The sequence below is a fragment of the Cyprinus carpio genome, chromosome A25 (assembly GCF_018340385.1).
Source record: "Cyprinus carpio isolate SPL01 chromosome A25, ASM1834038v1, whole genome shotgun sequence".
Classification (NCBI taxonomy): domain Eukaryota; kingdom Metazoa; phylum Chordata; class Actinopteri; order Cypriniformes; family Cyprinidae; genus Cyprinus; species Cyprinus carpio.
Window position 1 is genome coordinate 3,327,246 of NC_056596.1, and position 8,394 is coordinate 3,335,639.

General features: G+C 33.3%; 1 pseudogene; it reads left to right on the top strand.

Annotated features, from left to right (window-relative positions):
* The first annotated feature begins 2,859 nt into the window (after positions 1–2,859).
* On the top strand, positions 2,860–6,983 carry LOC109076464 (annotated as a pseudogene).
* Positions 6,984–8,394: the final 1,411 nt, after the last annotated feature.

The window sequence follows — 8,394 nt, forward strand, 5'->3', positions numbered from 1 at the left end:
AATCAATTATATTCAGTATGTGAATGACATTTTAATCTATTGTACTAACGATAATACACACATGACAGACATGGAAGCATTGCTCAACTTGTATCCTGATGGTCACGTAGTTAGTCAAAACAAAGTTCAACGTGCAAAACCTGCAGCTGTTTTTCTGGTTCAAGTGATATCCGCAAAAAGCACAACTCCTCTTTACAAAGTCATACAGCTGCACTAGACAACCTAAAGTCACCCATAACAATACATGAGCTCAGATCGTTATTGGGGGAATTCAACTTCTGTCACCTGTGGGTGGAAAAACCTCTGAATTACAGGCATCCCTGAAGAGTCACGTCAGAAGCACTGAACAAGTTGTTGTCTCTGACAATGATGTTAGAAACAGTTGGGCTGCTTAGTTGTTTAATAACCTGTGACACTTTTTTCAGTATATTTTGATTAAAAAGAATACTTAAAAAAAAATATATAAACAAAAAGTCATATTCTGATTTGAAACCCAATAAAATTTTCCATATATATATACTGTATATATAGTTTTGTAACAAAAAGTCATATTCTGATTTGAAACCCAATAAAATCTTCCCAAAAAATTTAAAAACAAAAAACAATTTGAAAATAAATCAGGTTTAAAAATAATTACAAAAAATATCATATTACTATATAAGGGCTGAATTTAGTGAAGGATGAGGTAGTTTGATCTCAGTGTTTGTTCCTGTTTTGGTTGTAGCGCCTCTTGTGTATTTTTGGACCATGCATTGCCTCCTGCATACAACAGCAGATAAACAAATTAATGGAGGTCAAGCTGAGGTCTCTAACTTTACATGAAATTTTGAAGCATTTTTAAAATTCTGTACACTTTATCACAGTAAGAGCGCTGATTTGTCCAATTACTTAACTTTTGTAAGAGAACAGGCAGAGGCACATTCCCCTATAATGATGGTACCTGGTATGACAGATGAGATGACAGATGACCTGTTTTTTTTTTAAGATTATGTAGAAGGGAAAAGTACAGACCGGCCATCCAAAACTTTGCAATGTATGTTTGTGATTGTTTATTGAAGTTTACTTGATTTTGATCAGTATATTTAATCAAAAGTTTTTTATATGACCATGCTACACTAGATACACAGATTTTCAAAGTTCTGTCTCCTTCCTGCAAAGTGTGAAGAACCACTGCCGTTTGAACTTGCGTGACAAGCATGCTCTCTTTCAAGCCCGCATTCCCAACCCAGCATTTCTTGTAAAACTTACAATAATCTTTGATTTATCACAACTTCAAAATAAATAATAATAATAATAATAATAATAATAATAATATAAATAATATATAATAATAATAATATAATAATATTTTTTTTTTACAGTGTACAGGGTTTTGGACCAATTCTCATGGAAGATTTTTTCATAGTAAAAAAGACTTTTACATCTCACAAATTTTTTTTTTTTTTTTTCTTTGTGCTGTTTTACACTGAAAGAAAAACTGTGTAGAAACAACTTTCATTGAAAAATTGCTAGTAAATTTCACAAATTTTATTTGGGTTATTAATTTAAGTTGATAATTGTTCATGCTGAGTTGGGAATGCGATCATGACAGAGAGCATTCTTTTAAACGGCAGCGTTTCTCTGTGTGCTGATACCACTTTATCTATCCATATAGCAGGAATTTGTGTGTAAAAATTCTAAGAAATGAAATGAAGTGGAGAGGAGAGTGAACTTTGAAACTGCCTGCAGTGAGGACCGCGATCTATTCACACATATACTGATAACAATTGCTGTAGAAATGATTTTCACTCAGAAATTGCTAGTAAAATTCACAAATAATTACAAGTAACATTAAATTAAACATGAATTTTGATGTAAAACATACTTTAGTAATCATTTCTTTATTTTTATTTTTTTTTTACTTTGAAAATTATTTTAATATTTTCATAACACTGGCTTGGTCTGTCACCTGTCACCACTCAAAAAAGATTTAGATGTAAAAAGATTGTGCCCCTCATTGCGCAAGACAGTTTTAACGTCCTGACAGTTTAAGCCCAGCATTTGGGTTGAAAGATCAACCCAGTGTTTTTTTTTGTTTGTTTGTTTGTTTGTTTTTTTTTGTTTTTGAGTTTGACACTTTTTATACATAGAAGTTTTACTGCAATAGCAGAGCTGGTACACTGAAAACAATTTCACAAAATTGCTAGTCAACTTTACAGTAAATTACAAAGAAACGGTAAAAAAGGTAACATAAAATTAACTGTAAAATTTTTAAGTAAAAAGATTCAAATAGTATTTTCCTTTCTTGCAATGTTTTTTTGGCAGGCAGTTCCCATGAAAGGCTATTTTTTTCATAGTACAAAATATTTGTATTATTGTGCTTACACTGGAAAAAAATAGTGTAGAAACAATTGTCCCTCAAAAATTGCTAGTAAACCACAAATAATTGCATGCGATGTTGAATTAAGCATGAATAAATAGAAAGACTGAAATAGCATTTTCTTGTAAAATGTAGGCTTCTATAATTATTGCTTTATTTACAGCTACAACTGCAACTTCTCATGGAAAAAGTCTACTGTTTTGTTTTTGTTTTTTGTTTTTTTCCATAAAGGCTTTCATGAACTCCTTCTTGTAAACTCTTATCTGATGTAGATAGGCCTATATAACGTCCGGTTGCATAATTGTAAATCTTTTAGAACACTATCAATAAAATGGACTTGATCTTTGTGATACTTTTTTTTTTCAACAACTGAAGTAATTGTGTATTTCTTCAGCTTGTTATTCTGGTTCAACAACCTGCTCTTAAAGAATGTGCGATGTAGTGTGTGGGTAGGAGTTGGTGGTGGTTGGGGTGGAGCACTTGCATCTCTTTAAATCATAGCGTGCCCACCATTGCGGCCCCTTTGCTTGATGTCAGCACGCTAGTGATCACATCTCCATCCTCTCAATCATACATCATTTAAACAATTAGTCTATAAAATGTCTGCTGAGTTTGAACTTTGTCCTGGAAGAAAAATCGGGGGATCCAACCCCTGTTTTATCATCGCTGAGATTGGACAGAACCATCAAGGAGACATAGAAATCGCCAAAAAAATGATCCGAATGGCCAAGGTAAAGTTCTGCTGTATTAAATATATATATATATATATATATCATATATATATATATATAGATATATATATATATATATATATAATTTATTTAAAAAAATTTTCAGGCTCAATTATTATATAAATATATTTCAGTATTGTGTTTTTGCTATACATTTTCTCATACGTGATCAGAGCCCGCAACAGTCACAAATCATCACAACAAATTTTAGATTTTAGAAGGGAAGCTCGATTGTTTCTTATCACTCTTAAAAATAAAGGTACCAAAAGTGGGGTTTTGCAGTGACATAGAAGTAGCGTTTTTGGTTCACCAAAGAACCTTTCAGTGAACAGTTCTTAAAATATTTTTTTTCCTAGTGTGAAGAACATTTTAAAAAATCTAAAGAAACTTTTTTTTTTTTTTTACTTTAAAGAACCTTTTGTTGAATTGAAAAATTCTATGAATGTAAAAGGTTCTTCACGGAACCATCAATGCTAGTGAAGAACCTTTATTTTGAAGTGTATGGTGAATAGGGTGACCATACGTTCTCTTTTTCTGTACACCCTAATGGTGAAATTTGTTTTTCATTGAGAAATCATGACTATTGTAAACCAAAATCCACCTCTACTTCTCCTTTTGTCTCCACACAGGACTGTGGAGCTGATTGTGCCAAGTTTCAAAAGAGTGAGATCGAACACAGATTCACCAAACATGCTCTGGAGCGTCCCTACACGTCCCCTCACGCCTGGGGGCCGACCTACGGGGCTCATAAGCATCATCTGGAGTTCAGTCACCAGCAGTACAGAGAACTGCAGCAGTACGCCAATGACATTGGCATCTTCTTTACAGCATCGGGGATGGATGAGGTGAACAAATACAGAACATTTCTCATTTAAAGCAAGATAATTTATGCATGTGGTTATTTGAAAATGTCCCTCCAAAACCAAGTAGACTCAAATGCATCTCTTAACTTTTCCTCCCCCTGCCTCTGTCAGATGGCAATAGAATTTCTTCATGAAATCAATGTGCCGTTTTCTCAAAGTTGCCTCAGCAGACACCAATAACATCCCTTACCTGGAGAAAACCGCCAAAAAAGGTAAAACTCACTGAAGTTGACAGCCATTTGAAATGAAAAATCAGTAGATGTTTTCAGAAGTTGTTGTTTCTCAGACGAATTAAATGGCACCCCTGCTCACGGTCACAAGAGGCTATCCAAAGTGTGAGAATGAGCAAAGTACAAGCAAAACAGAGAACTGAATATCATTAGCTTCCCATGTGCATTTGAAGTCAGTCATTCTGGAGTGCCAGCAAAATTTGATAGTGCTGATTGGCCAGAGAGCTGAGAGAATGAAACCTAGAAATCCTGGTGCGGATTTTCTGGATTTTCATTCTTGAAGTTAGTTTCGGCAGGTGACTGCATATATATAGTCTGCAGAGAAATCAAAACCAACTTAAACATTGATTTAACTTTCACCCCGAAGCAGACATGTCTTGAAGCTGACATTTTTGGCTTGTTTTTTTTTAGGTCGTCCCATGGTGATATCTAGTGGAATGCAGTCGATGGAGACCATGCACTGTGTTTACCAAACTGTTAAGAAGCACAATCTCAATTTCACTTTCTTGCAGTGCACCAGCGCTTAGAGAATGCCAACATAACACTCAAACCTCAAACACAACCCACTAAAACAATCCAAACTAAACAAATCAACAACTAAAATACTAAATAAAAATAACATAACCAAGACTTCTTTTTTTTTGATGACTAGAAAAATGTGCAAGAAGACTATTAATTAAAATTTTCATTTTACAGTTTAAAACTTAATAAAAACTATATAGATATAAAAACACACAAAATGACTAAACCCTTAACTGAAGGTTTGTTTTAAGTCATCAGGTTTTTTACCACAAGGTTTTCACGTTGTTTTTGCTAAATTGTTAAAAACTTATATATATATATATATATAGATATATATATATATATAATATATATATATATATATATATAGGATATATATATAATATAGTATATATATATATATATATATAAACTATATAGATATAAAAACACAAAATGACAAAATCCTTAACTAAAACTAAAATAAAAACAGAAAATATAATTAAATATAATAAAACTTCAAAAATTCAAAATATTAACAACTATAACAGTGAATCAATGACATTAAAATAACACTGGTATTTTGATATTATTATCATTAACTAAAACGAAACCTTAAAATTGTTATATTGCTCATTCCAGGGTTATTATCATTAACTAAAATGAAACCTAAAACCACAAAAATTAAAATAAAATAAACTGAAATAAAATAAAAATATGAAAACATAGTTTAGTACTTCAAGTACTAAAAATTTTGAATAACTAATATTAAAATTTAATAAAAACTATACAGATGTTAAAAAAACTAAAACAAGACCAAATTTAAAAAATAAATATTGCTAAAACTTTAACTCAAATTAAAAATGAAAACAATGTAAATATTTACATTTTATTGTTCATTACGTTTTTTTTAATTTGATATAAACATATATCAAATATTTGGTTGATTTTGCAATTCTAATTTAAAATGTTATTTTGATATACAAAAGTTAGATGTAATTTTAGTCAGTAATATTAACATGAGATATTGACTAAATTTAAAGGATATTTTCACCAAAAACTATGACTAAAAGCACCAACTGATCTTGAGTCCTTACATAGGAAGAATTATACGTAATTAATGAGTAGTTTGGAATCTTTCTATTTCCCATTTCCTATTGCAGGAGTTCCAGAAGGAGTTTCCGGACATTCCCATTGGATACTCTGGACATGAGACGGGCATCCATGTGTCTGTGGCTGCTGTGGCACTCGGGGCAAAGGTCCTGGAGCGTCATGTGACCCTGGATAAGACCTGGAAAGGCAGTGACCACGCAGCATCACTGGAGCCGGCTGAGCTGGCGGAGCTGGTGAGAGCCATCAGGATGGTTGAGATGGCAATGGGCTCGCCAATCAAACAGATGCTGCCCTGTGAGGCTTCTTGTCACAGCAAGGTCGGCTACAACCCTCATTTTGACAGATATAGCAATAGGAGTCTTTTGAAGTGATCAAATGTTTTTAAATCACAGTTTATGTCCTTTCTTACAGTTGGGTAAGTCGGTAGTGGCCCGGAAACCATTGCAGAAGGGTGAGATATTAACTCTCGACATGCTGACAGTAAAAGTGGCCGAACCGCATGGTGTGAGACCAGAGAACATCTTCAAACTGGTTGGCAAGAAAATCACGGAGGACCTGGAAGAAGATGCTACCATCACTGATGCCATGATAAAAGGCTGATGATTGTACACTACATAACTAAAGGGACAATTAAGGGGTCTTATCTTATCATGTGGTTATTAATTATCAGTAACAGTATATAATAAAATATATTTAAAAATTCAATGTTTTATTTTCTATTCTTATTGCTTGACATCAGAAATATGTAAAGAAGATGTCTTGACTTGAGTTTGCATCCCAGATAGCACACGCATGACTGCAAGTTGTCTGTTAAAGATCGCTTCATCTGGAAAACATCTGCTGTGTGCAAACATCTGATAGATGTCTCTAAGATGTTAGTTTTACATACATTATAAATCATAAACATCTTAAAGACATTTTCTAAAAGACATCTTCATCTGATAGGAAACGTCCTATAGATGTGTTGCAGATGAGCAAATGCTAAAAAAATACGTCTTGCAGATGTAAATGCAGATGTCAAATAGACATCTCGTGATGTATGTGTGCTATCAGGGGATATGTCTAATGTCATGTCGTAAGTTTACTCCTTCTTTTAACCTGTCTGGTCAACTTTTATTACTATTTTAATTGTGGAGAATAAAAACTTTGCCAAATAAAATCTCGCTCTCAACTTATTTCAACTCAACTTTGACTCTTTGTCTTTGTGAATGCAGAGAACGCCTTCATGAAACGTGATATTATTATTAAGTTATGTAACGTGGGTTTATTGTGTATTGCTGCAATGGAAAACGTCTTATTTTGTTTAACACAAAATACATGTGTGTAACAGTGTAATAAACATTAGAGATCTCCTAATTAACAAGAAATTAACAAAGAAATAACTTTTTGTAAATTGAACAGAAAATTAATATAACATTCTATAGTAAAAACATGTTACCTTACAATGTAGTCAAATTTTACATTTGCAGTTCATGCACTTTATAAGAATTGGAATTGTCCATCTAAATATATAATTTTAAATATTTTAAGAAGGAAAAATGTTGCTAGTAAATTCCACAAATAATTACAAAGAAATGGCTAGTATAACACATTGATTTAAACATGACATTTTGAAGTAGACTGAGATAGCATTTTTGTTTTTCTTTTGTACAAAATACTCCAATAATCTTTGTTTTACTTAAAACATGGAAAAAATATCTTCACATTCTCTTCATCCTTTTAAAATGGTAACATGTTAGAGATTTAAGGACCCAGAAAGGCCTACGTTTTTAATGACTTTGCCCTTTATGTTCCGGGGGTGTTTTAGAGGTGGACATCGTCTGTCATATTCAGGCCACGTCTCCATGCCTCCACCCTCATCACATCAGAGAAGCCCTGCAGATGATCACCAAACAGGGTTGTGACTATGTGTTTTCGGTGGTTCGCAGACACCAGTTTCGCTGGGAGGAGGTGGATAAGAAAGGTATCAAAAACATCTCATAAGGAAACAGCTGCAAATATTTGCTTCGAATGTAACGTTTATTTTGTTACTTTGCCAATAATTCCATTTGACGTTTATGACACAATCCTTCATAATCATTTTAATTACAGGGTAAGAATCTGACATCTCTGGCACACAGGCCTCGATGACAAGATTGGCCTGAGGAACTCTACGAGAACGGCTCTTTCTATTTTAGTACGAGAAAGGCTTTGGAAACCGGCCTTAAAACAACTATTCCTTTAAGAGCAGGAACATGTTTACTTTAACACATGGTTCATTTTAATTAGATTATTCTTAGATATATTATTTTTTGTTCTTCTGTGTGTTTAGGTGTGCCTCATATCCAACATGAATGAGCCATTGTCCAAGGGTCTCCTGGAGAAGGTCTCCCAGTTGACTGGCTGTGGACTCCAGTTTGGAGAGCAGCAGAATGGGTTTGAGATGGAGCAGCTGATGAAGGAGAAGAAACTGTGTTGGAATGAAGTGGCCTTCGTGGGTGAGAATGTCATGTCAATATGATTAATAATAATACAAAAATATCCTAACCCTAATTTAAGGTTAGTATGTCTACTGCATTTCAGCTCGTTTCAGTTTTCAAATTTTCTTCATTTAGTCT